The 16811-nt window shown below is 43.3% G+C and overlaps 1 long non-coding RNA gene and 1 pseudogene across 1 annotated transcript; one reads left to right on the top strand and one right to left on the bottom strand.

Moving 5' to 3' along the window:
- Positions 1 to 10246: 10246 nt before the first annotated feature.
- On the top strand, positions 10247 to 12382 carry LOC122429608. Its single transcript, XR_006266065.1, has 3 exons — positions 10247 to 10568; positions 10716 to 10763; positions 10911 to 12382. It is a non-coding gene; the product is annotated as an uncharacterized LOC122429608 (long non-coding RNA).
- A 2994-nt stretch (positions 12383 to 15376) lies between these two features.
- On the bottom strand, positions 15377 to 16274 carry LOC122429230 (annotated as a pseudogene).
- Positions 16275 to 16811: the final 537 nt, after the last annotated feature.

Consider the following 16811-nt stretch of genomic DNA (forward strand, 5'->3'; position numbering starts at 1 on the left):
GTGATGTTAATATTTTGTCATATTTTCTTTGTGTATGTAATAAATTGTATTTCCATGATTGTTGCTGAAATCCTTGAAAATCACTTGCCAACATCATGCCAACATCCCTAGCTATTTCAGTGTCATCTCTTGAAAAGGAAACTGTCTTCAAACAATATTATTATCATACTGAAAAATAACTGTAATTCCCTAACATTATAAAATGTCAAAGTAATATAAAATTCTCTTAATTATCCTCCACGTATCTTTCATTTGGAGAGAGGAACGCTTGGTTGTGCTATCTCTGAATTTTCCTTCTCTTCCCTCTCTCCAGTCCCTAATGACAACTCCAAAGAAAACTGAAAAGTAAAAACATTTTTTTTCTACTTCTTTTGCAGCTTTTCAACACTCAGTTTTCTGACACAAATCATCTCTTGTTTGGGAACAACATCTCAGTGTCTACATAAAATCCCACAGTGTGATGAGCATCTTGGGACAGTTGGGACTTGGGACAGTTGCCCTGGGCCTTCTGTTCTCCTTATGAGGGCAGAAGAGGGGCCCCTGTGCCAGGGTCACCCCTGGTTCCTCGAGAACTCACACCTCCAACAGCAGGTGTCAAGGCGGACCTGAGCCCTCAGGGTGAGAGTGAATTCACGTAATCCTCGAAGACCCCTCCTCCCCTTCAGGCGTTCCATCCTATAGTCAGGGGATCCAGAGGGGTCCACACACAGGAACCAAGACCCAGCCACCTCAACCCTTGTCATCTCCACCATCTTCTTCACCCCAGAGCCCAAGTGACAGCCCCAAACCCCTGATCCTCTCCACCTTCATCTCCCTGTCAGCTGCCTTGACCCACCAGGACTAATCTCATTATGCCCTTCCCGTTTGTCTTAGTCACGACAAGCCCCCAAATAGTCTGGCCTCTCATCTGTGTTAGAGGCTCTGCACACCTCTATTGTGTCTCCTCTTCCACTCCTCCTCAGCTCCTGAGTGTTTCCACAGCGCCCCCTGGAGTTCTCAGACGCTGACCAGCAAAATCTCTAAAGTCCTCCTTCAGGATGTTCCCTTCACCTCACAGCTCTGACAGAAACCTGGGTCTCCCAGAGGACACGGTCCCTCTGAAGCCCTCTGATACTGTTTCCTCGTCCATGGATCTTGTACCCCTGTACCTGGGGGTGGGTGGGGTCCTTCTCCTTATGACTCCCTACAGACCTTTCTCCCGCCCCCTTCCCTAACATCCTCTGGTCTGACATCAGGTTAGAGCCCCCACTCTGCTCGTTGTGGGCCTTCCCCATGGACACAGCCCGTTCCCCTCATTCCTCCTCTCTCACAGCTCCTGACTCGCCATGACTGACTCTGACAATGTAGCTTCTTGGTCTCGGGTGATTTCAACATGAGATGTGTAGGCTGAATAGTGGCCCTCAGTGTGGTCCATGGCCAAATCCTTGAACCTGTGACATGTTCTGTCTACACAACTCTGGGTTTTGCAGGGTAGGAGGTCTCAGTTCCACAAAGGGGGCACTCTTACAAGGGGACATGACAAGGGTCCCATTGAACCATACCCTATGACTGCCACCCAGCAAGCTTGGATTCCATGTGCCTGAAGACCAGCAGGTGAGAGGAGGGGTCCTCTCTTCTCTAGGCAGGAGCGATTGAGTCTGGTCCTCAGGAGAGACGGAGTTGCTGCTACATAACCGGTGCAGGAGGACCACACGGGGAACTCAGGCGAGAGACTTGGGTGCCTGCTGCTTCTCCCTTGTCCCAGTGAAACTATGAATTTAGGTGCGGTGACCCAGCATGAGAAGGGTTTGATTTCCAAGGGTCCAGATGCCTCAGGTAGGAAGGTTTAGGACACATCCCCAGGTGAGGCACAAGGGCTCCTGCTCCTGTCTCTCAGATCCAAGGAAGCATTTATGCAGAGACCCTGCTTCCCCTGGGCTGTTTCCAGACAATGACAGGTCGCAACAGTGACCCTAAGGGAAGTTCATTTCCGGGAGACACAGGGCTCCTCCTGAGGCCTTCTGTGGCTCAAGAACTCTTCTGTGGCCTTGCTCAACTTCACTTCCATTGCCTAGGGGTCTAGGATAGTCCAGTGAACCTTCTTTCCTGTCTGCCTCTAGGGGTCAGATTGCATCTCAGTCCTGCGGGCTCTCCCAGTGTTTTCTGCCCGCCTCACATTCTCTGACAAGTGTTTCCCCTAATAAAACACTGGCGAGTTCAGTCTCATCTTGGCAACTGCTTCTTGGAGGATAGGGACTAACAAGATCATTTTCATTTGTGCACCAATAACCTATTACTTATTTCATCTTATAAAACCTTTCTCTTTATCCAGCTTCTCTGACCAACATCTGCTTCATTTCGCTTGTTTTTTTAGTATGTTTGAGTTGTGTTTGTTGCTTTAAGACACTAAGTTTTAGGGTAATTTTCTGTTCAATAAAGCTAAGTAATAAAGCTCTAAGTCTTTATTATTCTATGGATATTGTCTAAATCTGTTCTATTTCCTTGCATTTTAAAAATGCTATCTATACTTAATATTTCCAATTGCTCTCCTCTTGTTCTCTCTTTTACTAATTTGGACTTTTCTTTTTCTTCTCCTCCTCCTCAGCTTTCTTCCTCCTTCCTTTCTTTCTTTCTAATATGAGGACTCCAAATATATAAATTAATACTATATGGTTGTGCTAAAAGGAAGCATTCTCAGGACCCATATGCTGAAAGTGTGATGCCATTTATATACACATTCCTTTTCTTTTTTCTTTTTTTAAAAAACTTAAAAAAGATAATTTTATGTGTTGATTGGTTGTGCTGGGTTTTTGTTGCTGCACAGGCTTTTCTCTAGTTGCAGTGATCGGGGGCGATTCTCTAGTTGTGGTGCACGGGCTTCTCATCTCAATGGCTTCTCGTGTTGTGGGGCACAGGCTCTAGGGCGCTCAGGCTTCAGCAGTTGTGGCACGTGGGCTCAGCAGTTGCGGTTCCTGGGCTCTAGAGAACAGGCTCAATAGTTGTGGTGCGCTGGCTTAGTTGCTTCACAGGTGCGATCTTCCCAGACCAGGGATTGAACCCATGTCTCCTGCATTGGCAAGTGGATTCTTCACCGCCGAACCACCAGGGGAGCCCCGACACATTCTTTTTCAATTAACACTACATTGCAATTCAACAATACATCAATAAAATTAAAATTTAAAAGTACAATGCCAGATATACGGAATAAAACTAAAAGAAATGAAGTTATTGTTAGAGTCAGAAAAATATGCCAGGGTGATCTGCACTGCAAGTGACTTTCAACACAGGAAGTGGGTTTTACCTCTTGCTTTCTGCCTTTCTGCTGAAAACAGCTTCCTCTGAACAAACACATGAACAGCATGAACACTTACACAGCCCTAGTGAAAATTTAAATTGATAGTAGAACTTTGAAAATCAAATTAGCCTTATCTAGAATGGTTACAGTACATATATCATACAACCCAACAGTCTTACTCCTGATCATTCACTCTGGGGGGCTGCTTGCCTATGTGTCCCAGGAGACATGTACATTAATGTTTACGGCAAAAACTGAAACACCATGTGTTCATCCAAAGGAAAATAACTGTGATACAATCACAAACTAAAGCTTTTCCAGCAGTAAAATGAGTGAATCTTTCTATCAGTTATCAGATAACTCACCTACCCATAACATTGAGTCACAGAAGAATACACGCCTGTATGTTTTCACTGAACAGGAAGGTCAAAAACAGGCCAAACTAAATAACATTTGGTTTGGGGGTATATGCACTTACTATAAAATCATTAGAGAAACTCAGTAAACACAAATTTCAGGATAGAGGTTATACACGGGAGATGGGATTGAGAAGTGGCATTTGGGATCTTAGTGTCCCAACTAGGGATCGAACCCATGGTTGCTGCAGTGGAAGTGTGGAGTTTTTTTTTTTTTTTTTAAGGGTTACAAATATTCAGATTTTATTATAAATAAAATACTGTTCTTTTTAACATAAAAAATGCCAAGTGTTGCATTTTTTTTTACCACCCTGGAGAGCAAGACCATAGAGGTTAAGGCAAACAGCTCAAGTGAAGGCACATGGAAAAGGGCCACAGTTGGAATTAAAAGGGAAACTTCCAGGGAACAGCTGTGTATGTTCCCTGCGACACCCCACATTCTGCAGCAGCCACCCTGTCAGTTTCATTACATATAATACAGATAACTGGAACTATACAATACAATAATGGCTATATTGCAGGAGTGTAATGAAGGTATCCTCTTATAAAGAACTTTTATTTAAAAAATAAAATTCTGTTTAAAAATATACCACATAGATGGAAAAGAAGAAAAGAAGTGTGGAGTTTTAACCACTGAACCATCAGACAAGTCTCCTTAGCTTCACATCTTATCTCAGAGGTGGGTCCCGAGGAGTATCAGAACTCCTTAAACTGATATTTTTGAAATTGGAGTTTGTGAACCATTTCGGATTAATTTTTTTTCAATGAAAGGGAAAATTACATACTGAAGTTTATTTCAAGGATCCTTAGTAAGACCTACTCACAGTGGAACTAACCCGCAGCCAAATACTGTGAACCATATTAGAGAGAGAGGATCCAGGATGCCATAGAAATATCTTTGTCTAGGTCGTTTGTTCTTTTGTTCTCTGGCATCTCTGTCAGTTTCTTGCTGCACAATGTTTAATCTGATGCTTAAGGTCTTGTGATGGCTTAGACGCGTCACTTACATTAACTTCACATTCACCTGGCTTAAATACATTTACGGAACAAAAAAGTGATTTTGCTCAGTGTAAATTAAGCTGGAAAAATATAAAGGAATATCATCTTTGATAATATTACCTGATGAGATTTCATTTTAACTAGAAAAATAAGAATCTCATGGGACGGATTTGGGAGGAAAGTTTAGGAGAGTGAGACATGGGTGTACCTATGGCTAATTCTTGTTGATGTGTGACAAAAAAAACACAAAATACTGTAAAGCAATTATCCTTCAATTGAAAGGAAAGAAAAAAAAGAAAAAGAAGAATCTCTTACTTTAGTCTCCCTCCCTCCTCCGAGCTTAGTATCATGACAACAGTTTTGATGTGATTCATTAGACAGGAATGGCTAATTTTGATCTAGGAACAAAGTTTTACCTAGATCAGAATCATTCCTTGGACTGCAAGGAATCCAACCAGTCCATCCTAAAGGAGATAAGTCCTGGGTGTTCATTGGAAGGACTGATGTTGAAGCTGAAACTCCAATACTTTGGCCACCTGATGCAAAGAGCTGACTCATTTGAAAAGACCCTGATTCTGGGAAAGATTGAGGGCAGGAGAAGAAGGGGACAACAGAGGATGAGATGGTTGGATGGCATCACCGACTCAGTGGACATGGGTTTGGGTTGACTCTGGGAGTTGGTGATGGACAGGGAGGCCTGGCATGCTGTGGTTCATGGGGTCGCAAAGAGTCGGACACAACTGAATGACTGAACTGAACTGAACCGAATTGTCCATAGCTACCTAATCATTTACATATAGCTACTATATGTTTCCAGTGTATAGAATTTGCAGGGAAATCTTAGAGACCTTGGGGTATCTCACTTCTCTGTCTCAAACTTTTATTAGTAGTAATAGTGTTAGTCACTCACTTGTGTCCGACTCTTTGCAATCCCACGGACCGTAATCCACCAGGCTCCTCTGTCCATGGGATTCTCCAGGCAAGAATACTGGAGTGCATTGCCATTCCCTTCTCCAGAGGAACTTCCCAACCCAGGGTTCGAACCCTGCTCTCCTGCATTGCAGGCCGTTTCTTTATCGTTTGAGCTACAGGGAAGACCTGCAAACTTTTATTGTTATGTTCCAAAAAGAAGTTTGAAGCACTCAAGAATAACTGACTAAAGGAAGCATTTGATTTACAAAATCCTGAAAGAATATTTAATTTTGATTTTAACATGTGGGTAAATTCTTTGATGTTCCTCCCTTCCAGAAGTGGAGCTTCATTTTCTGCTCTTGAGTTTGGGTTGGACTTAGTGATTCACTTAAAAATTTTCTATTTGTTTGGCTGCATCAGGTCTCAGTTGCAGCATGTGGGCTCTAGTTTCCTGACCAAGGTTCCAATCTGGGCGCCCTGCATTAGGAGCATGGAGTCTTTGCCACTGGACCACCAGGGAAGTCCCAATGATTCCCTTGTAACTGGGAGAATAAGCTGACGTAATGATGTGTGACTCTGGGCCTATGACATCAAACACATTGCAGCTTCCATCTTGGCTGCCCTCTCTCAGATCACTTGCTCTGGTGGAAGATAGCTACCTAGTCATTAGCTGCTTTAAGGAAAGTTGGTATGGCTCAGAACTGAGGCCTCCCAGGACCATCCAGGAGGGAAATGAGGCCTCTTCCAACAGCCATATGGGTGACCATGTTTAATGTGAATTTCTTGCCCCAGTTAAGTCTTTGGATAATTCAGCCCTGGCTGACAGCTTCATCGCAACCTATGAGAGGCCCTAACCAGAATTCAAGTAAACCTCTCCTGCAATTCTGATTCTGGAAAACTGTGGAACATAATGATTATTTGTTTTTTAAAATTCTCACTTTTACAGCAGTACACAGTTATTACAGCATCCAAAGAAAATAATAGATTATTGCATTTTATTTTTTATCTATTGTAAATTAACAATAGGATGTTAAACATAGAGCTTTCCTGGTATATCAGATGGTAGAGAATTTGCCTGCAATTCAGGAGACCTGGGTTTTATCCCTGGGTCAGGAAGATCCCCTGGAGAAGGAAATGGCAACCCACTCCTGTATTCTTGCTTGGAGAATTTCATGGACAGAGGAGACTGGTGGGCTATAATCTGTGGGGTCACAAAGAGTTGGACACAACTGAGTGACTAACCCTTTCTATTAAACATACCATTTAGTTTTAAGATTTAAGAATTCCCATGGTTAAATGGACAGAAAGCATGTTATTACTATTCACAAAATTTTATTTATTTGAATTTCCATTACCAACTGTAACCCAATTAAACCCAAAGGAAGACCAAGGCTATATTAGGCAGATTCTAAGACATCCAGTGATAACCAACTGCTGGTTATTCACCTTCTCCCACTTGTTTGATCAAACACTAACACAAGTGGCACTGTGAAGGGATTTTTCTTACGTGGTTAAGGTTCATATCAGTTGAGTTTACAACAGGGGATGATCATGGGTAATCCAGACCGAATCAAGTGAGCTCTTAACCAGACTAGGTTATTACTGAACAAAGAGTGAAAGGGATTCAATGCGAGGGAGGGCTTGAAATGGAGGGGCCCACATAGGAAGACATGCTGGTGGTCAGAGGTGCTGAGAGCAGCATTCTCCTGACCTCAGGAAAGGAAAGGGGGACCTCAGTGCTACAACTACAAGAAGTAAAATTCTGCAAAGAGTTCTGCGTGAGCTTGGAGGAGGACCTTAAGCTCTAGTTGCAAACACAACCTCATGAAATGCTGAACAGAGACCCTCTCCATATCGCACCTGGACTTCTGATCCACAGAATTGTGAGCATTGAAGTGGCTCTTGTTAGAGCCCACTACATTTGTGGTAACATTTTATGCAGTAGAAAACTAATGCACAGGCTCAGTTGTGCAACATATAAAACATTTTCTCCACTGGAATGAATTTATGAACTCTTACATATACTAGTTGAACAACATAAGATCTTTCCTAATTTCTCTACTTTTAAAAATTTTCTGATTTGTATATGATGCCATCAGACTTCAATATAATCAGATTTGTTTATTTCATTTGTTCAACAATGATTAATTTAGTGCTCACTATGTACCAAACATAGCTTTATATGCTGGGGGTACAGCTTTAGCCAAAACAGCTTTAACACAAAGCCCCTGTGCTCATGTGCCTTACATTCTAGAAGCTTTCCAAGAGTGAGATGGAGCCACTGGAATATTAAAAAATGTCTGAAATGACACGCCTGACCACTGTGGGGGGCATAGTCCATGGGTGGCAGGTGAGGTGGTGGCTCTTGTGCCACAATTCAGGGATGAGAAGTTGGTGGAGACTAACGGGAGAAGAGGGCCTGAGGGATGAGAGAGACAGAGAGAAGGGCTAGAGAAGCAAGAGGTGTGGAAAAGAAGCAGATGTAAAGAATTCTAAAGCAGTGACACTCTCAGATTTAAATACGTTGTTACATTGATTTGCTTAACAGGTATTCTTTGCATCTTGTATTTGCTCTGTTCTGTGAGGCTGCCTAAAAACCAAATGTCTCCTTATGTCAATCAGGTTAAAGAAAATAATACCAAGTGCCCAATAAAATGTGCACATCGCTTAGGTGTGGATCACAAATATAGACGATGCAGGAGTGTTCGTGAAGGGCACTTTGATTGCACTGAACACTTGCAACTTTGAGGGGATTAAAGTTTGTACACTCTGGTTGAAATATAATGTGTTAATAATATTTCTTATTTTCTGTATTTTTGATGCTCTGCCATTTGTGGTCTGGATAACTGGGGAGAGACTTGTGCTATAGAGCTGACCAATTCTTAGAGACAGCAAAGTGCTTGCCCAGGAGCAGCCTTTTCTTTGCAAACTAGACAATCCAGAGTCCATATCTGGAATCACCTCTTCTATAGCAGAGCCTGGCGGGCTGCAGTCTATGAGGTCGCAAAGAGTTGGACATGACTGAGCATGAACACACACACATACACACTTCTATCAGGTCTTACATTCCAGGAAGCAATGTTCCTCTGCTCTCATTATCCAGGGCCAGGTACCAGGCACCTAGAGACAGGCCCTGTCTCCCAGAACCTGCCAATGACCTTATTCAAACCAGCCAATCCTAAGATGTTTCTCTAGCCCTCCTTTGCTTTCCCTCAGCCCTGAGGAAAACGCCATGAAAGTTCTGAGCCATGCTTTCTCCCTCTCCCTGACCTTCTGGCCAACCTTGGTGCTTCCCGCTGTGGCCCTGTGTGGTGTGCCATGCCCCCTCCTCTCTGAAAGTGTAATTAGTACAAAATCTTCTTTCAATGGTTTAGCCTCTCCTGTCATCACCTAGTCACTGTAGTAAATTCCCGCCTAGGCACGGGTCTTAGGCAGGAAGAAACTGTGCTTCCACGTGCTTTTCTGTATTGACCATGTGCTGAGACTCCGACAGGAAAACTCAGGGCTGTGGAATAAAGGTAATTTTAAAGTATAAAAGCCTGGAGCCACAGTTTGGGAAAGTGAAGTTATGAACTTTGGTTATTGCAGAGGTTATTTGAATGGTTATTCCATTCAAATGGGAAGGGTAAAATCATTACTTTTACAGATTAGATGCTCAATCATTCAGGGGACATCAGGATTATGGTTAACAAGCAAACAGGAAACTGGTCTCTATAGGAATCTCTACATATACAACTGCCCCCAGTTTAATGAGTATCCCGTTGTTTCTTCACCAGCTTTCCGAAGACCAGATTGCTCTCTGGCACCCTATTCCTTAGAAGTTTGTTTTTCCTAAGAGAGTGCCTGAGGGATGAGCGAATAGGGACGCAAGTCAGGGAGAGGGAACTGGGGAAGGGAAGACAAACGGGCTGAGTCCAGCCTGGGGGTTTCTCCTTGGTTTTCTCAAACAGTCCCAGCGCCAGGGAGACTATTTGACAAAGGGGTCTTGATGCAGCCTTGAGGAGAGGGTCGGGCCACAAAGTCCCAGGTGCCCTGGGTGCCACGCTCAAGGTCTCAGGTTCTAGGGGCGAGGGTTGGCGTCTGGGACAGGGAAGCTAAGCACTGGCGATTCCCCATGTCCGTCCCCACAGTTTCATTTATCTCTCTCACAACCTGTGTCAGGTCCTTCTTCCTGGACACCTATGATGCTCCTCCAGGTCTCGGTCTACTGATTTCTAGAGAAGCCAATCAGCGCCACCGCGGTTCCCTGTTATGAAGTTCTCAGACTAGTTCGAACTCAAATTCGCCCCAGATCCCAAGGATGCAGGTCACCGAGCCGTGAACCCTCCTCCTGCTGCTCTCGGGGTCCCTGGCCCTGACCGAGACCTGGGCGGGTGAGTGCGGGGTTGAGACGAAATAGCCTCTGCAGGAGAAGCCAGGGGACCGCCTGTCTGGGGCGAAGGACAGCCGGGGAAGACGCATTTCTATGGCCCCGAGACCAGACCCACTACCTCACCCCCGTCCCGTCCGGACCCTCCTCTGTCCCTTCCGAGCCTGCAGCCCTCTCCTCTCAGGGACTTGGTTGCTTCACAGCATATGGAATCTTCCTGGACCAGGGATCGAATCTGTGTCTCCTGCATTTGGCAGGCGAATTCTTTATCACTGAGCCACCAGGGAAGCCCTCTAACACTCTTTTGAAAGGCATGTGTGTAAAAGAGGATTACATTCTCACTTTGATGCTTCCTCTAATGGGGATCTGATTTCCAGCAGCTATACATCCAGAAGAGGATTGGTGCAGTTCCCAAAAACCCTGTTTCCTCATGTTTCTCAATCCTGCCCTGGATCTGCATTCACAGTTCTGGAAACTTTCCTAGGATTCAGGACTAAGGGCTTCCTATAGAACCTCATGACTCTGCCTCCCCCGAGGCCTCTCACATGATGTCTTTTACCCACAGATGGAGATGGAGGGAGTTATACTCAGACTGCAAGTAAGTATGGACAGGTGTGTGTGTGGGTGAACCCTGAGACCCTTGAGATAGTGTAGATGGGAACCCCCTGGGGGGGTTCACCCACCCTGTATTGTCTCCTTTAGTCTTAACTCCTGTGGGCTCTGACCAAGTTCTGTTCTATCCCAGGAGAAGACAGTATCTGAGGCCCTAATGTATCTCTCATGGCTCCTAAAGGTGAGACTCCGGAGGGCCTGAAGTGGGAGAAGGGTTGGGTTTTGGGGATGCTCTGGATTTGAACATTTTGAGTAGTGGAAATTTGTCCAGAATGTCTCCACCTATGATGACTGACCTGAATTTATTTTTGATTATTTTCTTCTATAGTGTGAGACTGATGGCTTGTGTGGAACCGAGCAAAGAAAGCTGTGTTCACACCCCTACTCTATGACTTTAGAACCCAGACCTCTCTTTTTGTAGAGGTGTCTGAATGTGTCTGTGTTCTTGTACTGTAATGTGAGAAAGTGGGGAGGCTGACCCACCCCTGCCCACAATGGCCTCCATTTCTTCCCCCCACCATTGTGCGATGGTATCATAGGTGTTTGTGTATCATCATATTATTTATTTACATATGTGCAGTTCTTTGTTGTATATCAGTGCTACCGCAAAAAATATCATTTTGAAAAACATACTTTGAAAGTGGCTGAGTGGTTCCTAATTTAGCCATTGCCTTTTGAGATCATATGTTAGATTGACAAAGTCCTTGTAATTTTTATGTATTTTATTTTTAAAGTAAATGATTCACTCTACTTTCTGATCAGAAATAATGTTAACTTTGAACTTCCCTGAGGTCTAGTGGTTAAGACTCTGTGCTTCCACTGCAGGGGGCATGGGTTCCATCCCTGGTCGGGGATGTTCCACATGCTGCAGTGTGGCCCCCCCCTGCAAAAAAAAAAAGATATAATGTTAACTTCAAATCTTAGTTTCTGAGTAGTTCAACTTTCAGCTAATTATGTGCAATCCTATCTGACAGAAGTTGTGTGTGTACAGTGAAGCTTAGAGAATATCAACAAAAAGTGGATGTGAATCTTCAGTTCTTAAATTACAGACAAAAAGGAAAGTTTATAAATCACAAGTCTTGCTGTTCTTTTCTGCTAGATCAGCTCAAGATAGACAATTTGACACCTGGGTGTGGTTTCCGTGTGTATATGGTTTCACCTCCTCTTTACAAATAGCAGGAAGCACAATTAATGGGTTGTATAAGCATATGTTTAGTTTTGTAAGAAACCGCCAAACTCTCTTCCAAAGTGATTGTATCATTTTGCATTCCCGTCAGCAATGAATGAGATTTCTTTATTCTCTGTATTTTATTGGCATTTGGTGTTTCAGTGTTCTGCTTTTTGGCTGTCCAAATAGCTATGTTGTAGTACTCTTGTTGTTTTAATTTGCACTTTTCTGATGACATATGGTATGGAGCATCTTTTCATGTACTGTTCTGCCATCTGTATGTCTTCTTTCATAAGGTATCAGTTAAGGTCATTGGCCCATTTTTTAACCAAGTTTTTTCTTATTGTTGAACTTTAAGTTCTTTGTATATTTTAGATAACAGTGCTTTGTCAGTTATGCATTTTGTAGGTATTTTCTCCTAGTCTATGGCTTGTCTTTTCGTTCTTTTAAGCATTGCTAGATTTAATATTTAAATGTATAATTTAAAAAATATAGTAGTACAGCAAAACTATTTATAAAATACCTCTTTGATAGAAAACTATACTTAGAAAGTTTTCTCACTTTATACCAACTCTGTAATTGGAAAAGTACTTTTATTTCATATATGAATAAAAAAATTTTTTGAATAAAAATTTGATACTATTTTTCTATACTCATAGAGAACAGTGATAAATGTGTCCTTTATATAATTCAGATATTTGATTAGTTTCCCAGTATAAGAAAATGTTACCCCTGAAGTAAGTTTCAATAACATTATTTTTGTTGAAATAGGGTTTGTTCCAAAGGTAATAATAACAACAAAGCTGGGGATTCCCTGGCTATCCTGTGGTTAGCTGTTCAAGCTCTCACTGCTGAGGAACTGGGTTCAATCCCTGGTTGGGGAATTAAAATCCAACAAGCCACCTAAGGTGGCCAAATAACAACAATAATGAAGCTATTTTATTTTTTTGAGGGTAATACAGAGTTTATTGAATTAGATTTTTCTAGTTAAAACTGAGATCACATTTACATACTATTTTGCTAGTCTACATGGGTACATTATTTCTAACAAGTTTAGACTTGTTAGATTGAAATGGCCTCAATAATACAAAGCCACATGCACACACCCACAAAAATTGTTTTTAAACAGTAGTGCATACATTATACTCCTTGGACTTCCCAGGTGGCTCAGTAGTAAATAATCCACCTGCCAATGCAGGAGACACAGGAGACAGTTCAATGCCTGGGTTGGGAAGATCTCCTGGAGGAGGAAATGGCAATCCACTTCTTGCTGGGAAAATCCCAGGGACAGAGAAGCCTGGTGGGCTACAGTCCATGGGATCACAAAGAATTGGACACAACTGAGTGACTGAGCAGACACACACAAAGCCAGCTTTGCTTAAAAACCGCTAGTTCTAAAGATCAGTCTGTTTTGAAGACTAACCAAGACACACACCATATGATTCTAAAATCTATTTTAGCCATTTTGTAAGATAGCCATTGAGCTAGTTACTGGACTGTGATATATATTTTTAAAAAGGACACTGATGAGGGGCACCATCTGATATTAAAATAACTTTTACCAGACAGCTGACTGCCTCCCTCTCCTGTCAAAAACCTCTGGCCAAAAACCTCTGGCTCCCCTATGAAGACCGAAAGGACCTGGCGATACTTCAGCAGCAGTTCCCTTACAGCTTGATGGTGACAGAAGCAGGCCCATGTCCGCCTTTAATTCTACCATATTAAGCAATTCGCAAACAGTTCTGAGATTAGAACATTTACCAGGGTACTTACACGCTCACTGACATGGAGAGTCTGCTAGAACAGAGGAAAAGTCATAGGTGGGTAAGCAGGAAGGTAGACACAGGAAGAGCCAAGCTGCTCTGTCCAACACCTGTGTGTGTACCTGTGCTTTAACTAAATGAACTCAGGAGGCCAATAGCAATTCAATTCAGTTCATTTCAGTCCCTTAGTCGTGTCTGACTCTTTGTGACCCCATGAACCACAGCACGCCAGGCTTCCATGTCCACCACCAACTCCTGGAGTTTACCCAAACTCATGTCCATTGAGTCAGTGATGCCATCCAACCATCTCATCCTCTGTCATCTCCTCCTCCCGCCCTCAATCATTCCCAGCATCAAGGTCTTTTCAAATCAGTCAGCTCTTCGCATCAGCTTGCCAAAGTATTGGAGCTTCAACATCAACATCAGTCCTTCCAGTGAACACCCAGGACTGATCTCCTTTAGGATGGACTGGTTGGATCTCCTTGCAGTCCAAGGGACTCTCAAGAGTCTTCTCCAACAGCACAGTTCAAAAGCATCAATTCTTTGGCGCTCAGCTTTCTTTAGTCCAATTCTCACATCCATACATGACTATTGGAAAAACCATAGCCTTGACTAGACGGAACTTTGTTGACAAAGTAATGGCTCTGCTTTTTAATATGCTGTCTAGGTTGGTCATAGCTTTCTTTCCAAGGAGTAAGCGTCTTTTAATTTCATGGCTGCAGTCACCATCTGCAGTGATTTTGGAGCCCCAAAAATAAAGTCAGCCACTGTTTCCACTGTTTCCCCATTTATTTGCCATGAAGTGATGGGACTGGATGCCATGATCTTAGTTTTCTGAACGTTGACCTTTAAGCCAATGTTTTCACTCTCCTCTTTCACTTTCATCAAGAGGTTCTTCAGTTCTTCTTCACTTTCTGCCATAAGGGTGGTGTCATATGCATATCTGAGGTTATTGATATCCCTCCCAGCAATCTTGATTCCAGCTTGTGCTTCATCCAGCCCAGCATTTCTCATGATGTACTCTGCATATAAATTAAATAAGCAGGGTGACAATATATAGCCTTGACGTACTCCTTTTCCTATTTGGAACCAGTCTATTGTTCCATGTCCAGTTCTAACTGTTGCTTCCTGACCTACATACAGGTTTCTCAAGAGGCCGGTCAGGTGGTGTTCCCATCTCTTTCAGAATTTTCCACAGTTTATTGTGATCCACACAGCCAAAGGCTTTGGCATAGTCAATGAAGCAGAAATAGAAGTTTTTCTGGAACTCTCTTGTTTTTTCAGTGATCCACTGGATGTTGGCAATTTGATCTCTGGTTCCTCTGCCTTTTCTAAAACCAGCTTGAACATCTGGAAGTTCATGGTTCACATATTGCTGAAGCCTGACTGGGAGAATTTTAAGCATTACTTTACTAGCATGTGAGATGAGAGCAATTGTGAGGTAGTTTGAGCATTCTTTGGCATTGCCCTTCTTTGGGACTGGAATGAAAACTGACCTTTTCCAGTCCTGTGGCCACTGTTGAGTTTTCCAAATTTGCTGGCATATTAAGTGCAGCACTTTCACAGCATTGGCTTTCAGGATTTGAAATAGCTCAACTGGAATTCCATCACCTCCCCTAGCTTTGTTCGTAGTGACGCTTCCTAAGGTCCACTTGACTTCACTTTCCAGGATGTCTGGCTCTAGGTGAGTGACCACACCGCCGTGATTATCTGGGTCATGAAGATCTTTTCTGTACATTTCTTCTGTGTATTCTTGCCACCTCTTCTTAATATCTTCTGCTTCTGTTAGGTCCATACCATTTCTGTCCTTTATTGAATGGACTTGCTCAATTCACCTTCCAAATCAGAACAAGACTAAAAAGCTCAGGTGAGTTTTCTATGTGCACAGGTTCTGCCAGTGATGAGGAGCTTGTAAGCAGGCTCTCTACTCCTTCTGCACAACAGGATGCAGGCACAGAGCCCGACCAGTAGCTGGAGACCTGCAGATGTCACTGCGCATAGATAACATGCCTCATGATTTCCGGTGGTTTCTTCACAACTTCCGGTAGCCTCATACCCTGCGGCATAGAGATCAGAGGGGCGGGCCAGGCTGCCATGACAACTGCTGGCAGTCTCCTGGCAATAGCTAAGAGGGACATTCTGATTTTTGGTTTCTTTGAACCAGACTGTATTTTCTTAGTGAGAAGAGTTGTGAATGGGACAACAGGGCAGCTGTCTGGGAACATAATAGCCCAGCTAGCAGCACAGGGTTGGTTCCACCGTAGGTTTTATATATTTTCCAAATGCTGCAATCAACCTCATTTTCCACCTTCGCTCTGTAAACACATCCCCAAACCACTGCAACAACTTCTGTGACAAAAATCTAACAGTAGGATGACGACAAACGTGGCAGGTCCATAGCGGCTTTCCTGGATGGTGGCATAGCAGCCAATCAGCCCGGTAATGAAGATCCGAGCTCCTACAGCTACGATCAGCACAGCAGGGAGGAGAGGGTAGACATCTTCAAAGAAGTGGTCGTACTGGTTCTAAGGGATGAAGACATACGCTCCCACACCAGGACATGAGGTTGAGAAACACCAGTGTGGTCTTGGAGTAACTGATGCCACACTGGCCCTTCTCACGGATGGGACACGCTCACTGACGGAGGTTGCAATGGTGACATTGCCTCCCTGATGGGAACCGCCCAGCCTGCAGAGGAAGGCGGGGCCCTCCCCCACCCAGAGGAAGGCGGGGCCCTCCCCCACCCAACCTTCCTCGACATCGCTCACTCCAAGCCCCAGCCAAAGGTTTGTTAACAATGATGGATGGACTGAATTGTTAAAAAGCGATAGCAGACCCTTTGTTTCATTTTTCTAATGCTGCCCTGTCCACATGAAACTGTTTATATTTAAATCTATTAAAATAAAATGAAATTTAGAATTCAGTTCCTACATTGAACTGGCCATATTTCAAATGCTCAAAAGTCCCATGTGGTCAGTAGCTACCATAATCAAAGTGTAGATCTAGAACATTTCTATCATTGCAGAAGGAAATTTTGGACAGCAGCAGACCAGTGGATTCTTCTTTCATAGGCAGAATCTTGAGTATAGTTACAGGATAATGACAATGCGGAGTTCCAATTCCTATTCATGAACTCTTTTCTGATGAGTGAGTGTCCATCTCCTGTGTGAGTAAAGGTTAATTATTCCAACTAGACAGAAATAGTTAATATTACTTTTAACAGTTTTACATTGTAAATTGCAACCAATAGAGGGGCATGTAAAATTCATTTGGATTTACTTTAAGTGAAAGAATTTTT

The sequence above is a fragment of the Cervus canadensis genome, chromosome 28, assembly GCF_019320065.1.
Source record: "Cervus canadensis isolate Bull #8, Minnesota chromosome 28, ASM1932006v1, whole genome shotgun sequence".
NCBI classification, from domain to species: domain Eukaryota; kingdom Metazoa; phylum Chordata; class Mammalia; order Artiodactyla; family Cervidae; genus Cervus; species Cervus canadensis.